Source organism: Pelmatolapia mariae, linkage group LG4, assembly GCF_036321145.2.
Source record: "Pelmatolapia mariae isolate MD_Pm_ZW linkage group LG4, Pm_UMD_F_2, whole genome shotgun sequence".
NCBI classification, from domain to species: domain Eukaryota; kingdom Metazoa; phylum Chordata; class Actinopteri; order Cichliformes; family Cichlidae; genus Pelmatolapia; species Pelmatolapia mariae.
Window position 1 is genome coordinate 19674681 of NC_086230.1, and position 19450 is coordinate 19694130.

Genomic DNA, 19450 nt, shown 5'->3' on the forward strand with positions numbered 1-19450 from the left:
CCTCACTTTGTTGAGTGAATGGAAGAGCATGTTATTATGTTGTCTTCTAGTAGATGTAAAGCGAGGATGAGGCTCATTTTGTTCAAGGAGCCGCTCAGTTTTCTGCTAATTAAGACCCCCTAGTTGTCTTTAGAAAGTCCTGTAGACTGAGATTGAGGGTGAGACTGCCTGTTCTACGCACACTTACAGCTGTGGTCAGAAGATTACATACACCCAACATGGGCATGAATGTCATGGTAATTAATCTAATTGTTTTTTTTCTTTCTGTTCTTTTTCCAGAGTGGAATAATTGTAGAGCAAACATCTTTAGACTTAAAAATCTTAAAAAAAAAAAAGACTTAAAAAAACAATAACAACTATGTGCACATGTCTGAACTTATTTTGGAATTTTTCTCAAATTCATGCAGGGTTAAAAGGATTCATATACACACGAGTAAATACAAAATTAAGTTCTTAAACGATGATTTCATTTATTAAGGGGGAAAAGTTATCTAAACCTGCCTGGCCCTATGTGGAAAAGTAACTGCCTCCTTTGTTAAATCTTAAATGTCCTGAGATTAACCACACCACACCCAGGTCTGATTACTGTCAGACCTGTTCAGCCAATAAATCACTTAAATGGAACCTGTCTGATAAAGTCTTTAATAAAGACTGAAGACTAGCAGGGAAGATGGCAAGCTCACAGCAGAGAATCTGACTGACATGAAAAAAGGATCATATCCAAATAAGTTAGCGACATATTTCAAAGAAAACTATACTTCCCACACTGAGACTACCCCAAAACACTTTCACCTTGGTGCCAAACCGTATTTGTTAATTTGCTCACGACTTCCGCACCAGAACCTCCAGGAGATGATTAATAAATGCATGCCTCCAACCTGATCCTGGGCTGAGTATTTGGAGAGCAGTAGCAACAGGGGCAAACATATGCCATTTGTGCCATCTGACAAGCACATTAAATCTTCATCACAGGAAAAAGTCGCTTTATTGGCAGCTGTTGTTTCAACACAATGCCAAGAAGAGCCAGAGGACATAACAACGCAGGAAAACTGAAGGAAAAGAAAGTACAGAAGGAAAACAACACTGACAATAACAGCAACAGCTAAAGGGAAACAGGAAGTAGAATACGGATGAGAGGAACAGTAGATTGAATTCATATCCAGTCCGGTAACATCATCGGGATACCTGACTTTGCTCTCCACGGGGGTTTATCATCACAGATTCCTCGCGAGCATGTGATGGTTTGGAATAAAACCTGATCTGTAGAAACAGTTGAGCCAGTGTGTGAGATGCAAATTCACAACTGAGTGGATAGTAGTTAAATCTCTGCCCTTGAATGGCCCAGAGAGAGACTTCCAAGACTTAATATCCCTTTAGAAGTCCATTATCTCTCCCTGGCAACTTGCTTCTCGACCAAACACACAACCCTGTACGAACAAAGCTTTAAAGTAAACTGCAGTGTCTGGATCTGGCACTTTTAAGTAAGTAAACCTTATCAACAGCTCAGTCCACTGTTTATGTGTGTCTTTACTCCCCTTCTTCTTCTTCTTCTTCTTTTTCCCCCTTTAGTGTGTCTTCCACACAAATAAACTACACACACCTCCCCCAGTTTTTCCTTTGAGGATGACGTTTAGATGTGGACACAGTTTGATGTGACTCATCAAAGCAGAGATCAGGGTGTGACAGGAGCGTCTCCCGATGTTTCCTTTGCTCTCCCGCTGTCAGCAAAGCGGACACACAGTCAGACGCCCGGAGGTGACCACTGGAAACTTTTTATTTGATCAACTGATAGGCGCATACAGAACCCTTCACCAGCTTAGTTCAAAACAAGAAACGAGGATATGGACGTGGCAGGATGCGTATGCAGAGAAAGGTTCCCTGGTGGGCTCCCCTCAGAGAGTGTGTGTGTGTGTAATACACAGGTGCGGTAAATCTGTGTGTATGTGGTGGTCTTTTGGCAACATCTACGCCGGACTGCGCGCTCTCTCCCGAGAGAAGGTAGAGAGAGATGAAATGAGAACAAACAAGTGCAGGAGAAGAGAGGCAGTCCTCAGCAGTATCCCGCCTGTTGGACTTAAAAGAGCAGGAGACTGCTCGCCTTTTCTTGCATGGCAGCTCCAACAGATAAGCGGAGAAGCAGCAAAAGGAACACGAGGGGCAGAAAGCAAGAGGAAAATAAACTGACAAGCGTCTGTGAGATGATAAGCGCTATAAAAGAAACTCAGACTCATTAATCTGTCAAGATGACGGCGATTATCAGCAATGTTTGAGTTCAGTCTTAGAAATTAAAGACGCTTCTTAGAGAACTTTTTACAGAAGAGAAAGCCCCATCTATAAAGCAACTCACTCTTCACCCATTGCTTTGTAGATGACAGCTGGTTGCATTAGTGATAGTGGGCATTGCACTCAACTCAAGTCACCTTTTTATCTGTCTTTCCTTCAAGTCTCCCAAAAACTGAAGTCCTGCTACTTATAAATTGAAGTTGAGGGCGAGTACATCCCTATAGAGTCACCTGGATATTATAGGGCCATGGCCACTTTGATTAACAGAGGTCCCAGTGAAGGCACCTGTAGCCAGTAGCTGTGTGCTAGGAATCACCTCCACTAATTAGGGTCCCTGAACTCCTTTTTTGAGCTTTTTATTGGATAATGCAGGCAATCCAGGGAGATTGTTACGGTGGCCCTGAGAGGTCAAACGGACTGCAACTTAAGAAAACGCCAGCAATAAGAAAAACGCTGCAAAAGCACACAAAACACAACGGAAATAGGAAAAAACAAAACAGAAATAGGAAAAAGCAAAAGCACAGGGGAAGTGTTTCTGGGGAAACAATAACCTGACGGACCAGTTGCAGGAACCAAAATATGCTAAGAATTGCGCTGGGAGACACTTAAAAGAAGTGGAGGATCTATTGGTTTTGTGAGGAAAGAAAAGATGAGAGGTAAGTGTGTTAGCCTAACTATTAGCCTAAAAATCCATCATGAGTATTATATGAATCATGATAAAACGCACCTACCATGTTTTGATTTCCTGCAACTGGTCCGTCGGGTTATTGTCTCCCCAGAAACACTTCGCTTGTGCTTTTGGAAATCTGTTTTTTCCTATTTCCGTTGTCGTTTTTCCTATTTCTGTTTTGTTTTTCCCTATTTCTGTTGTGTTTTGTGTGCTTTTGCAGCGTTTTTCTTATTGCTGGTGTTTTCTTAAGTTGCAGTCCGTTTGGCCTCTCAGGGCCACCGTAGATTGTACCTTTGGTGGGTGAAATGTTTTACTAGTCAGACTATTAGCAAGTGGTTTGTGTCATGGCTGTGTGCAGACAGGCAGGATGAAGGACCCAAGTGCAGGACTCACGGAGGCAAACTTAGTAAACTTAAAGAACTCAGCTTTGTTGCTGGCAACTTAAAACAGACAACGTTAACTGGTAAGATGAGGAACAGAACTTGGAATGGAACACGCAGGCGAGTTTGAGGGTACAATGCGACAACAAACATGGGAAGCCGCAGACACTAAATACAAGAGGTGAACAGGACCAAGAGGGAACAGCTGGGAGACATGGCTGACACTAATTACACAGACGAGACAGGAGGGGGGACACAAAAGCAGACTTGACACAGAGACATGGGCATGACAGGTTTAACACCAAGCACATAACATACGGAGATAAAACTGAACAGACTAAACCTTCTCTAGGGATAAGACAACAGGCATACAGGGAGGCACAGAGACAAGAGTCACAAGGAAGACACAGAACAGAACAGAGGGAGCACGGAATCAAACTTAAGAGCTAAGAAAATCATAACCAAAACAGCAATACTAGAGAATCAGAACAAAACCCATAATACGTGGCGTGAGTTTCTCAAAATGGGCTCATTGAGTGCAGCACGGATAAGATCTTGGAGAAGCTTACGGCTGCCAGTGCAAACTGGATTACATCTGGAGGGGCTCGCTCGGAATAACACCTCTGAGCACAAATTGGATCACATCTTGGAGAAGCTCACTGCGGTCGTGAGTTCTCAGAATCGGCTCTTTGAGCACAAGAGTGACAACATCACGGAGTGTAAGTTTGATAACATCATGGAGAAGCTCACGGTTCTCCAACGGGAGATTGAGAGACCAGTGTCGGACTGTTAGAACAGCTTTGAAATTCATATGAGTTGTTCGCAATAAAGTAAAAACCACCATCACTTCACGCAGATATCCCTTCGGCGCCAGCTGCGGTCTCTAGGCTGGAGCTGAACAACAACACCCTGATAACGACTGTGTTTAGACTGTTCTTCCCATTGGATGCAAGGCCACCTGGGTTGGCTGGAAGACTGTTTACTTAGCCTGGCAGGGCGAAGGACACTGTCTCAGCTGAACTCTGGACATACACACACACGCACACAGACATATATGCATATGCAGATGTACACTCATCCCCCCTCCAAACGCCTTCGACGCTTATTCCCTTCTGATGCTGACGGTGGATCAAGGAGACCAGCGCATAGGCTGCAGGCCCGGATGTACTGTCTACATCGGCTGTCTCTCACCCTTTACCCATCCCTGTTGCTTGTCATGTGTTTCTTTGGTGTATTAAGAGTTTTTTTCATGTGCTATGTGCAGAGGTGTTTTTTTCTCTCAAACTGATCTCCCTATTGGAGCTCAGTCTCCTTATCTTTTTTTCTCCTTATCTTTCCTCATTTTGTGCTTTTTCCATGTTATACCTCTCTGACCTGTCTTCCCCATGTGATGTTTGTGTAATGTATGTATGGTCGGAAGGGTAAGACGGCGCTGGCACGGCTGGCAGCCTTAACCCAATTTCCCTCAGGATGAATAAAGTATGATCAATCAATCAATACAGAATAATACCAGAAATCAAAACACTGGACTGTGACAGTTTGTTGGGTTAAATGGCAATCTCAACATGCTAGCAGTCACACAAAGAACGCTGAAGCAAACAGGCACAGTTTAGCCTGTTAGCAAATTTGCTACCTATTACTAGAATGGGATAGATACTTGACACAATAGAAGCTAATGGGATTATCAACACATTTTTTTTAAAAAACAGACAGAAAAAACTTAACATAATAATTGCAGTGTACGTATGTATATATGCTTATATTAGGGTGACCATATTTGATTTCCAAAAAAGAGGACACTTGGCTCAGTCATAACTTGCTTAAAGAAACATAAAATCGGCCCAGGCATTTTGACTAGAGACCGGCCCACCAGGTATTATAGGAAAAGCCATAAAGCCTTTGAATGAAAACAAACGCAGTTGTGACAGTGATGTACACTGTCTTGTTGGTATATGTATGATTTCTATACATTTTACATCAGATAAAAACTTTGGTTGTAAGATTCAGATAATTATTTATTAAAAGTGAGACATTTTAAATGAGAATAAGAAAGAAAAGTATTTCTTTGTGCCCCCCTTTCCTTGTTAATGCCCTACCTGGCCCCCTGGCAAAACTTTGCTAAACCCGCCCCTGCACAGCTGTCAGCTACTTAGAAAAGGATCCTGGTGTTATTTGTCTCTCAGAAACAGTTCATAACTTCCCTTCAAACCATTCATGCCACCTTAAAGGTAAAGCTGTTTCTCCATCACCTGTTCAGCTCTGATGATTCAGTAAGGACATCTCCTGGTTTCATCTTCATGGTTCCCTTTCACCACATATCCAAACCGATATCATGACCAGCAGCTTTTACAGTGGCTCCAGGAAACATCAGCTGATACTAGAAATTAATATTAAAGAAATTCTAACAACAGCTTATCAACTTTAAACGTGCTTCTGTTGTTTAGCGCGACATCCGCTGGTTTCTTCTTTCTGGCGCAAAATGGGCGATAAACAAACAAGAGAGAAAAGCCGATCAGCTGATCATTGATCAGTTTCATGATTGAAGGAGCACCACCAAACAACTGAGTTATTTTTACACATTGGCCAGCATCTGGCCAATCCACCACATTTCATTGTTTATACCGTTACAAAAAAAAAAAACCCATCGGCCATAAAAACGAAAAATCACCATCGGCCCAACGGGCAAATGCCCGGTGTGCCCGATGGCCATGTCCAGCTATGGTCGGTAGGAGGGAAATTTCTTTTGCAGTTCGTCTGAAAGAAGGACTTGCGCTTTGGGATCTTTTAAACATCATTAAGCGCGTTGCTGTGCGCTGTCTGTCCTGTCTGTGAGCGCAGAACAAGCGCTCACAAAGCAAGTTTGGGGATGATGTCACACACATGGGTCCTCTGTCGGAATATAGGAAAACCCGGACATTATTATCAATCTCGAAAATCCCCCCGGACACCCCGGACGGAACGTGAAAAGAGGACGGTTGGTCACCCTAAAAGTTTATATACACCCTATATCCTTCTTAATTGCTGGGCCAATATGAATAACTTTGCATGACCATCGAAACACTTACAGCAATTATTAAAATTTATATGTTTTTCAAAATATATATATTATAAATCCAAGTTATCCCCCTGTGAATGTGATGTTAGGTTCTCTGTTTGCGTTTGTTTCACGTGTCATGTACAACACACATCCTCCATACGTAGCAAAATTTGTATCCGTGCTGGAAATTTATTCAGTTCACGACTAAATACAGAATGAAGAATTTGAAAAAGCGCCACAGACCTGCCAAACAACTCCTGTAGGCTGGCCTTTTGCTAGTGTTATTAGAGACGTTATACCAAATCTGTTTTCATTTAACCACAAGGGAACATTAATCTGTGCAAAGCTTCAAGGCAACTATGTTACAGTCGGGAAAGGTGACTGTAAAAGCAGCGAAGGCCAAGAGAGACACGCAACAGTTCAAATGAATATACCTTTCTTCAGTTTCAAACACTGGATCTACTGTATTTCTCCAACAGCAAAACGTTGAGCTAAGTGACATCATGTTCGGACCAGTTGTCTGTTTTGCCACATCAAAGGCAAATCCTTGCTTTTATAAACAGAGCTGCACGCCTTCGCCCACTGCTGTGCAGTTAATGCGGCTGGTGTGATGGTCTGTAGCAATATAGTGTTGCAGGCAGTGCAATGGCAACTTTAGCTAGTTGAGCTAAAGTGGTGAAATGAATGCAGAGTCTACAGCTGCAGTTCAAAGCCTATCAGCGTTTGAATCTTAACAAGAAGGAAAAAAGGCCCCTGTGCATAGAGAGAGAGGGCAGAGCCCGGCTTAGATCTTCAACCTCTGTGTGCGCGTGCACACACATACACACACACCAATTCACAGCTTAGGCAAACACATATACTGACATCAAAACACAAACATTAAAGGGCACGCAGACAATCACATCAAGACACACAGCAAGAGCCACAAGAGTGCTGACACACAAATATACAAAAAAAGCAAACAAGTTTCTACACACACACACATCGAGACATCATCAAGCGCATACACACACACACACACACACACACACACATGGCAGGAGTCCTGTGTCCCCGGCTGGCCAGCTGTGGGAGGTCACACAGACATGACAGTTCTGCTATCAGGCCAGCATTAAGGCCTGCCGCTTTAAACACAGTCTTTTGAAGTCACACCAAAGTCAGACACTAGGATCTCTCATCTCCCATCTCCCTTTTAACACTGCAGTGCCGACATTTCATTCTGCCCTCCTTTTCATGCTCACAGCTTTGAATTCTGCCTTTTAAAAGACTAATTTTAACTTCTTCAAGGCTGGAAAAACAGGCAAAGGCGCATCGAAGATTCTTCTGCCCGACGTGCTTCTTTTTCAGCCAAGTAACGGGCGTTCAAAGGTAGCCGAGGTCCACCAAAGTAACGCCATGTCTCTGATGTTCAATGTCAGCAGGCTGATAAACTGAGTGTTGTATCTTTGACAGGCTTTGCACATCAGCTTTTATCTTGAGTGTATGACAGTGTTTGTTTCCGTGCCAGCAAAACTTATTTGCATCTTCTGCCGGCCTGGCGCCCCCGTTGGGACTATGGTCCCAGTCTAACCATCATTCCAAGAGCAACATCAATTAAATGGCACAATTTGTGAATTTGTTTGCATAGAGTTCAATCAGTGAATTTGGTGGCTGTAATGATTCATGAGAGATTCAATACAACTGAATTAACTAGCTAGCTCAATCCAAGTTAAGCTAACCCTAAAGAAGCGGTCCACAACCCCCGGGCCACAGACCGGTACCAGTCTGTGAGTTGTTTGGTACCGGGCCACGAGAGTTGAGGCTCGGGTGTGAAATTCATGGTTTTCAGGGTTTTTTATCGGTTTTTAGCGTTATTTTTTTTAATCATTTTTATCGTTAACTCGGTTTCCCTGCGTCTTTTCCCATGTGTTATGAATAAATCTTCTTTTTGGTTTTATTTTGTTGTATTTATCCGCAACACCTTAAAGGCCAGTCCGTGAAAATATTGTTGGACATAAACCAGTCCCACGGCGCAAAAAAGGTTGGGGACTGCTGCCCTCTACAGTAACATGAACATGGGTCTAGCTTTGGTACCAGTGGTGGTTCAGATTAATTAAACTTTTAAGAATTTGCTTGCCAGTCTGGAGAAACGGGTCAAAATGTTACTGTATACACAAAATTACTGCTAAATACAACAATGGTAGTCTAAATTGTCAGTTGGTACTAGACCACAAAGTTGTTGGAGCCACGCTCAAACTATTGTTTCTGGCTAAAAGCTTTAGCTGTTGAAACACACAGAACTGGTTCACAATTTGGCATCGGCATCAAACACACCCGTGAACTTCTGAGGTGGAGAAGGGATATATGTCCTTAAGGCTTCAGCATTGTCAGCGCTGGGAGGGCAGATGGCATCACAGTGTCTTTTTCCATCCTGAATAAGACTTCAAACCTGCATAAGATCATTTTATCGTTTTAAGGTGAATAAATCAAACAGGAATATAGACTCTCCAGTCACTTTATTTGCGCCTTGCTAGTGCTAGGTTGAGGATTCTTTTGCTTTCATGATTGCCTTAATTTGGAAAACTGGTTTAACTCACTGGGTTAAGCTTGTCAGCCTATGTCACAGACCTCAGGTTTGAGTTGCCCTAGGGCATTTGATGTGTCTTCCCTCTGTTCTCCCTCCCAGGATTCCTGTCATAATAAAGATTAAAAATACTTTTTTAAAAAAAGAAGAACTGCCTGAATTCTTTGTGGCACACTGACATGCCAGCATCACACAGTTTCTGCAGATTTGCTGGCTCCGCATCCATCATGTCAATCTCCCGTTCCACCACATCCCAAAAGTACTTTATTGGACTGAGATCTGGTGACTGTGGAGGTCAATTCATCTCATAGTCACAGTGAAATGCCACATTCAAGAAAGCAGTTTAAGATGATTTCAGCTTTCTAGCGTGGCATACTATGCTGCTGGAAGCAGCTATCATAAGATAAGTACAATGTAAGGGTACCCATCAAGGGATAGACGTGGTCAGCAACAATACTCAGGTAGGCTGTGGTGTTTAAACAATGCTTTGTTGGTACTACGGGGCTGAAAGTGAGGCAAGAAATCATCACCCACAACATTACACCACCAGGAGGATGAACCGTCGATACAAGGCAGGATGGATCCATGCATTATGTTGTTTATGCCGAACTCTGACCCTACCAACCAAATAAATCCAACAGACATTGAGACTCATCAGACCAGGGAACGTTGTTCCAATCTTCTTGTGTGCAATTTTGTTGAGTCCATTTAAAATGTAGCTTCAGTTTCATGTTCTTAGCTCACAGGACATACACCCGGTGTGGTCTTCTGCTGCTGTAACCCGTTGTGCATTCAGAAATGCTCTTCTGCATACCTTTGGTTGGAAAAAGTGTTTATTTCAGTTGCTGTTTGACTTCTTGCCATCAGCAGTAGCGCCATTTTCCTCTGACCTCTGACATCAACAAGCATTTTCTCCTAGAGCACTGCCACTCACTGGATATTTTCTTTTTCAGATTATTCTCTGTAAGGCAAGGCAAAGCAAGTTTATTTATATAGCACAATTCAACAGCAAGGTGACTCAAAGTGCTTTACAGAGACATTAAAAAACAAAAGCAAATAAAAAGCATGATTTAAAATGGAAAAAAAGGAACAGTAGATAAAATCAGTAGTTAAAATGTAAGTTTTGAAATTTAAGCTTAAAAGTAAAACAGTGAAGATTTGGTGCTTTATTCAAATGCAGCTAAGAACAGGTGAGTCTTCAATCTGGATTTAAATAAACTGAGTGTTTCAGCTGATCTGAGGCTTTCTGGGAGTTTGTTCCAGATATATGGAGCATAAAAGCTGAATGCAGCTTCTCCATGTCTGGTTCTGACTCTGGGAACTGATAAAAAACCGGATCCAGATGACCTGAGGGATCTGGAAGGTTCATACTGGGTCAGGAGGTCACTGATGTATTTTGGTCCTAAACCATTCAGAGCTTTATAGACCAGCATCAGAACTTTAAAGTCTATCCTCTGACAGACAGGCAGCCAGTGGAAAGACCTCAGAGCTGGACTGATGTGGTCCACTTTTTTGGTCTTAGTGAGACCAAAAAAGAGGTAAACCTAGAGATGGCTGTGTGTGAAAAATCCTAGCAGATTTCTGTAAGACTCAGAACAGCCTGTCTGGTGCCAATAACCATGCCATGTTCAAAGTCACTTTAATCACCTTTTATCCCAATTATGATGCTCTATTTAAACTTGAGAGGTTCATCTTGCTCATGTCTCAATGCCTAGATGCAGGTATTCACTGCCGTTTGATTAGTTTTGATACACTAATAACTTTCCATCTTGGTGCACTGTACCTAAGGCCTTTGCAGTCCTTAGATCTCAATCCAATAGATCGCCTGTGGTCAGGTGGAAGGGGGAATTTGCATCAGAAGCTGACAAATCTGCAGCAACTGTGTGATGCTATCATGTCAATATGGTTCAAAACCTCAGAGGAACCTTGTTCAGTGTATGTCATCAAGATTTAAGGCGGTTCTTAAGGCAAAAGGGGGTCCCGCCTGGTGTGCTGAACCCCCTAAATAAACATAAAACATAAAACCATCTTCCTGCTATGCTGCTGCTATTTAAAGATCACTGTAAAATGTCTGAACAAATGACAGCTAACAACTTTTGCTTGAGTTTTTCTGGTGAGGACAGCTCCCATTAACATTTATGTTGGATTTACATTACTCAGGCCATTCATTTGGTAGAATAACATCCTTGTTTAACTCAGAAGCTCACTTTGTTGGAAAGCTCCACGTTTCATTGGAACTCAAAATAAGTGATGACAGGCCGAGTTTGAGGTGCTGAAAAGTGGTCGTAACAGACGATGGTGAGAATCCCCATTCGTTTGCTTTTGGGTTGGAACAGCTAACTTGTTTTGGTGTGTATGTACTTACCCCCCTACCAAACACACACATGCACGCACAACCTCTACAGCTCCCCCCTGTAGCTGACCCAGGCTAATTTTTCTGTTTACTCCACTCAGTGTTTCATAGTCGAACAGATCAAACATTCTGCAAAGCTGTGGGTTTGTTTACTCCAGCTCTGACCCACACCCAGCCAGGGACGCACAAGCACTGCAGCTCTTTTTCCACATTTGGCATTTTTTGCAGTCATCACAGACTTCTCCTCCCCTCTCTCATTTCTAATTTTTATGCCCCCCACCCCACCTGTCTTTGCACTTAAAAAAGTTTCATTCAACACATATCCAATACTTTTTTTTAACCATTCATCTAATGTTATTCGATTACCCCTTTCATTTCTCCCCTTCTACCCGTGGAGCCATCGTCCATATTTGTGAGCCTCATGGCTTCTTTTATCACGTTTATGAGGTGTTATTTTTGAACTCAAACACTCTCCTTGATTTTATTCTGCCTTCTCACACCTTCCTTGTTATCCTTGTTTTCCTCAGACTCTCCAGCTACTTTGAAGCAATCCCCCTCTCTTTGCGAGCTCTCCCAGTCACGCACAAGAATACGTACTCCCGTGCATGTGAATCCACTCACGTGCATGCTCACACGTAGCCTGTGCTGGTGCAGCTGCGTGTGATGTGAAGCCAGATCCATTCTTTTCCCAGGCAGACCATCAGGAGTGAGGACTCCGGCTCACAGTTCACCGCGCTCCTTGGCGCTCTCACCTTCCTCCCTTTCTTTCTTTCTTTTTTTTCCCAGCTGGTGAGATGACATAATTCAAGGGGTCGCAGGATGGCGACAAGATGAAAAGCAAATAACCAGAAATTATGAGTGTGTACGGTTAGCATGTATTGACTTTTTTCATTGTTCTTTTTTTTTAAAAGCTTACCTTATGGAGCAATCTTCATCTGCTGAGGACTTTCAGAGCTTAAAATCTATCAAATTGGCCATAAGTTTGGATTAATTTGGTTTTGTAGTCAAACATATAAAGCATCTACCTCAGGAAATTATTAAAATTTAAACAGATATTAAACAAAAATTGTGATCTAACTAGTTTGTAGTCAGTATACTAAGATGTAAAATGTAAGTAACACATTTCTAAAACAAAAAAAGTGATTAAACATTAAACACTGCATCATGTTGCACAGTTGTATGTACTGTTTGTGCAGACCAGCATATGTACTGTATGCCTGAATAGCAGTATTCATTAAGGTTGCCTGGTACCATTATATTATTCAAAGTTAACAAGTAATTAATTAATTAATTAATTACGAACTTACATTCAATTTTACCAGTGTAACTACAAAATCAGGGTATTATTACAATGTTATTACATCAATTGAAATGTTTAAAACAAATAAGGTTAGCGTATTCACATTGCAGGGCCCCCATCTTACGCCACTTACAAATGTAAGATACAAACAGAAGACGTCACATTAAATTTTGTTTTTAGAGACGCTGTCAGGAGCAGTTGAGAGAGTTTTCTCCCCTAAGAGGGAGCGAGTATATCATCAGCTCTGTTTGTTGGTTTGTCTGCTTGTTAGCAGTGTAATTCAAGATTATTCAAGATATTATTTTAAAATTTCGTGTGATGGTGGATGCCAGTAACAGCTTGAGCTGATTGAATTTTGGGGAAAAAAGGTTAAGGTCACACGAAATGTGAAAATGAGTAAAAACTTTAAATTACCCACAATACTTTAATGGATCACCTACAAACTTCACAACAACATGCTAGGCTGTTTGGGACATGAATACTTTTGGATGAGCGTATGACTGTGACCTTTGATGTTAGCGCCCAAGTTCAAAGTTGACCTAGAAAAAAAAATGTAAGAAACCATATTGAGTAATATATCACATGTCAGGGCATGGACAGAGCTGTACAAAACCTTTTAAATTGTTTCAATGCCTTACGACGTCAAAATGAAACTATAAGATTTTGCAAAATTACACACTACATGAATATATCTTAAAATCTCAGTTTTTGACAGCTCATAGAAGCCAAAGATTTCCGCCAATGCTGCTCCAATCACATGGATAAAGATAAAATAAAAATACACTATTTTGTTGTGTAACGCTTTCAGGGTCATAGGTCAAAGGTCAGGCTCAAACGAATTAGGAAAATGCTTTAGTTTCCACTGGATCATCTCCAAGCAACATATTAGTCATTGGGGGCATAAGTACTTTGTGTGTTTGAGCTCTTTAAAACATTATTTTTGCAAATACAATATACAGGGTGGGCCATTTATATGGATACACCGTAATAACATGGGAATGGTTGGTGATATTAAAGTCCTGTTTGTGGCACATTCCTCAAGATTCCTTCACAATGACACAAGATTGTATATAGATGAATATACTACACTAGTTTTCTATAACAGCAATGCTAATGTCATCATCAGTTTGTGGGGATAGGTTAATTGATTAATCCAAATTGCCCCCCCCCCCCGCGACCCTGAAAAAGGATAAGCGGAAGCGAATGGATGGATAATGTCATCATGTTGTAATAAAAAAAATCAGAGGTTTAGGTTTTTGGAAAAAAACAAAGCAGTTTTATTTGAACCAAAGCAAAATGAGTTTTTAATTTACAATTTATCTATGAAATATTATTGCTGTTGACAAAATTCATGTTTACTTCTTTGATTAACTTGCAGTAACCTGGTGTTTATTGAAAATTATCCTGTAACTCCTGTATGACAAAATGAATTTTGGTTAATTTTCCCAAAGGTCCGGCGGTATGATATGGTGGCCTTTTGGTGTTTTCAGGGTGTGCGCATGTAAAACAGCTCATTACCCAGATGAGTGGAGTTGTGTGGGTGATGCTTGTATCCAACAGACTGAAGGCGTGCTGTGATGTTTGATGTTCACGTGGTCCAACTTTACTACATTGTGTATCGAGCCCAGAGTCTTGTTGCATAATGCTAATATGCTCCCACGTAGCTACAACCAACAAAAAGGATAAAATATTACAAAGGGAAAAATATTGATCTGTAAGAGTTGCCTTGTGAAAAGTGGTGTGTTCTTGAATTTTGCTTGTTCACTGAGGGAAAAAGCTGGCCTTGTGACTCTCAGATTTAAAAAAAAAAAAAGGAGAGCGTGCTGCTAATTTGTTGTGATCCTGCTGTGTTTATCTGGTTCTGGTTCACATCGAGGGGGCATGAGAGGCCTCCATATTGTTTAATAATCAGTGGGATGTTTAGATTACACATGCAGGTTGGAGCAAAGAGAAGCCAGACCCACTATCTCTGCATGTAGCACCCCAAACAAGAACCACATGTCTGATTTCTGGATCTTTAATAATTTCTTTCCCCTGCTCGACTTCCCTCTCTCCACCCCATCCTCATGCTATATATTCCCCCGACTCCTTACCCTGGGAAAAAAAAACAAAAAACAAAATGTGGAAGCTCAAAGATTCAAAAACACATGTGGTTAACCATAAAACTTCACATGCACTCTGTGTACTGCAGCCCCCTCCACACCCCACACTCTCATCCCCTCCAACCACCCAGCCAACCGACACACACATCGACCTAGAAGGAGAAGAAAAGTCATACATTAGAGGAGACATGGAAACAATGGGAAGAGAGGAAGCAACATCAGGCAACAATCTGAGCTGTCTGAGGCAGGGAGCAAAAACAAAGAAGTTTGGGGGGTTGGTGGTGGGACAATGGCGACAGTCAGAAAGAAGGTGACTGCAGGCTACCATTCCTGCACGGGGCCCAGAACAATGCCTATCCTGTGGCTTGGTGGGGCCGCGCTGTGCACTAGGTGAAATTTAAGACAAACGTAAACACCAAAGGAGGACAAAGGCGCTCCCTCTCTTTACAAAAGATGCCTTCCCTTCAGTTGTGGGGAGGATGCACGCAGAATTCCCCAACGCGGCCCGGCCGCTATCACGCCTCATGTCCTCAGTGCCCTTTGGCAGCATAGCATCCGAGCACTGCTTCACCGCAGCGGCAGCAGGTTGGGTTTCTGGCTTTCAGTGTCAAGCCCCTGTCTTCTTTATTCCCCAAAGCACAGTGAGATATATAATCTCTTCAGTTTCTTGCTGTTTGATTGGTGAGGAAAATACAACGTCTGTACCGCTGGATAAAAGAGCAGCTACTCCTCTCAAGCCTTCCGACAGGACATTTATAACCCCGCAATGACAATGCAGATCCAGTTTATGCCTTACAGTGATATCTCTGTTAATTCCTCTCTACCATCTAGCTCACCATGGCCAAGCAGCCGTTGTCTAAACATGACATCGTTAGTATGAAGTAGTGTAAGGTCACTTGATTGGTTAAACGGTGAAGGGATCAGTTTCCACAGTGGCGTCTACTCAGGATCCAGACGTGGGCCGCTGATTGACCACAGTCACTGGTTGTCTGGGTTGATGGTTGCGACTGTAGTTGCTGATGCAGGTTAAATGATGGGGTTTGTTAAACCTGGACGGAAAATTGGGGGTCTCGTTCTTTTTTACAAGTCTATGGTGAAATGACTGAAGGGTTTTTTGTTGTTTTTTTAAAAAAATGAGGTTTGCGGTGACAGAAAGCGAGCAACTCAGCTGTTCTTTAGGTTTGTGTTTCTAACTCTGGATCGACTTATCGTGTGCTTTAATGTACACTGGCGTGCCATTTCGCCGTAAAATCCAAAACATTTAAGGCTCAGGAAGGGGATGTGGCAAGTGCATTACCACTGCATTGAAATGGCTTTACTCTAAAGGGCGGATGGGATCAAGGTCACACCTTTTCTTCACTAACAATCCATTTTTGAAAATGGGCTTTGTAACGACTGCACACAAACGTCAACGGCTCGCATTTGCCATTCAGCGTGCCTCTGTGAGATTTTGGTTCCACATCCTGTTTAGGTTCCTGTTTGCCATTGTTCCAAGTCAGAAGCCTTTGATCTCACATCGTGTGGGCGGGACAGGTAGCAGAATTTGGATATGAACTGGTGAAACAATAGCAGGCAGAGATGTGAGGGGGAGGCTGAGGTGGCAGATTGGCTCAAAGTCGTGCCAGTTGATTACAGTTCACAGCTGCTTACTTTGAATTGTGTACCCAAGTATGTGCCAGTACTTACTGCATAAGATCCAACAGAAAGATATCAGTGGATAAATGTAGAACTGGACAGAAAACAGGTTAAAGTGCAAAAGTTCTTGCTTTTGTTCTCAATTACATGAACTTTTGTTCGCCTTCTTTTTTTAAATCGGCAAACACACTTTGAATGTTTTCATGAGAAACGGGCCGATGGTCTCGATCACAGTTCACTGTGATTTGATTACATGCAAATTTATTTGGGAAATTAGATCTAGCACCTTTCTCACACATGCTCACATGCATGCATTTTCCTGAAACCTTTGAAACTATCACATGACACAGTATGGCTAGCAGGATGATCACTGCGTCAAATGAGGTTTTACAGCCATAAATGTTTCCCTTTAAAGCAGACTAAACGCTGGGCACCAACCAGTCAACCTGTCATTAGGAAGGATGTATCAGGGGGTAACCTAACGAAGATGAGACTGTAAATGAGCAATAGCCTTAGAAACAAGGGGCACAATATGCTAGTCTTTCAGCCGGGATGTTGTGAGGCATCACAGATGTGGCATCCCCTGTGATACGCTACGTGCCCATCCCTCATTGTGCATTCCCGTGCTCCTCAGATGGTCACATTTCCTGAATCTTTCCTTTCCTGGTCTTTCAGCTGCAGTGTTTTTCTTGTCCTTTTAAAACACACAGATTAGAAAGAGAAAAAGTACGCTTTTCTCCAACGTGGATATCAACAGACCAAGCAAGGCTTTCTAAACTCTCTAAGCTGTTGTTCAGACTTGAAGTAGTGTTTATGTGCATTCTCCCATTAGAAATTAGAAACCCATTTTACCCACAGCACATGAACGCACAATCTTTAATGCCAATAACTCTGAACCAGCACAAAGGAGCACTGCTTGGTTTCAGGATCTCTATGGCACTAATTGATGATAAGCTAAAAGAGATATAAAAGCTAACGGTCAAAAAACAACCCCAAAATGCATCACTCACGTTTAAAAAGCCTTCCTACATTCATGAATAGCAGTCTAGAGTCTTCCCAACCCCATGAATCCTTCAAAAAGATGACCCCATCTAAAATAGCTCCCCATACAAAGGTGGGTTCACAAGGCCTTCTGACAGTGGAGCGCCGCTCTGTGAGGGCCTCTTAGTTCTAAAGATTCTAAAAGATGGCCTTCAAGTGTATGCACTGACCTTTGCTGATGAAAGGGCTGAAAATGGTATTTTAACAATATCATGATGCCCTTTCAATATGAAAGGCAGCATAAGCAACACTCTTAAGCAATGAAACTTGAAAGACGCGAGTGTGACAGAAGGACGTGACGGGTAAAATAGCATCGGGGGGGCATCGGTGTGCAGGTGAGGCTATAGCATAAGCCGTTAGCTATTTAAATGTTGCCTGCATGCTAGATTGAGTTAATTACATCACCATACGCAGCTGGAGGTTTCACCTGATAGTGCACTGAGGAACAGTTTTGCAAAAGATGGACAGTGTTAATTTAAGATGTCCCATAAGTGCAATAAAAACTCTAAAAAGGAGTTTCTAACAAGTATTGCACACAATCATGGTAGAAGGAAATCAAATGCACTTTATTGATTAATTGATCATCAGCAAGTGTGTGCACCTAAGTCTGGTGGTCTGGTGTTAACGCACACTTAACTGTCATCGGCATTGCTCTTAGAGGGGCAATTGCTGCCCATCGGTCTAAGCAGAAGATCATTTACAGCTGCCAGTCTTCCCAGGGGTTGACGTCCAAGTAAAGTCAAATCGTGCAATGCTCAGAGAAAGGGCTCCATCTCAGACTTCACAGGCCTCAGTTAGCATGTTAAACATTAAAGTTAATGACAGAACAATTAGAAAAAGTCTGAACAAATATGGGGCAGCGTGCCTCAAAGCACGAAGAGTTGTGTTTGAGTCCTGAGTTTGAATCTACCATCTGGCTAGGATCTTTCTGTGTGGTGTTCACATGTACTACAGTCCAAAGACACGCAAGTAGGGTTGGATTAACTGGTGATTCTACACTGCCCATAGGTGTGAATGTGTGCGAATGGTTGCCTGTCATTCTGTGTTAACCCTGCGAGAGACTGGCGACCTGTCCAGGCCCTATGTCTCGCCCTATGATAGCTGGGATAGACTCCAGCCCCCTGCAACCCTGAAAAGGATAACTGGAAGAGAATGGATGGATGAACAAGTACGACCAGGAGGAAGCCTAGACTCTTTAAAAACAACAAGTTGCATCTGAACTATCCACAAGACTTCTTGGACCTCTGTCCTCAGGACAGAAACCAAACACCGCATTTCAGCAAAAACACCTCATACCAACGGTCTAGCACAGTGTTGGAGGGGTGAATGTTAGGTTAGGGACCTTGCTGTTGTTGAGTTGACCACGAACTTCTCTGTGTAGCAAACTAGTCAAATGTGAGGCCATCAGACAGCTACAGATTGGCAGAAATTTGGTGATGCAGCAGTGATCCCAAGCACAGCAGCAATCCTACAACAGAATGTCTGAAAAAGAAAAGAATTGAAGTGTTGAAATGAACCCGTCAAAGCACACACCTCAATCCTGACTGAAATGCTTTGGTGGGACCTTAAGGCTACGTCCACATTAATGCATTTTCGTTTGAAAATGCATTGTTTTCTCTCCGTTTTGGCCTCCCGTCCACACTGAGACGGCGTTTTCCTCAAGGAAAAACGCAGCGTTTTGAAAACCCTCTCGAAAACGCATACATATCAAAACGGAGCTGCCCCGTCACAGTGTGGACACTCGAAAACGCAGACTTTCTAAAACGATGACGCATTTTAGTCATGTGATGCAGTCATGTGACCAATTAAACAAAGATAGCGGAGGGCATTATACAGCAGTTGTTTTGATTGCTCTCAATTTTGACAGCCCTAAAAAATTTAAATAACAATTGTACATGCTCCAGATAGATTTTCTTCAAATTCCTTAATTCTCACTCGCTTTTGCGCATGCGCAGGACTGGAACGTAAGCATTTTGGGCCATTTCAATGTGGACGCACAACTCTGTGAAAACGACTGAAAACGCTAGTGTGGACGCGGAGCGTTTTCAGATGAAAACGCCGTTTTCAAATCTATCCGGGCTAGTGT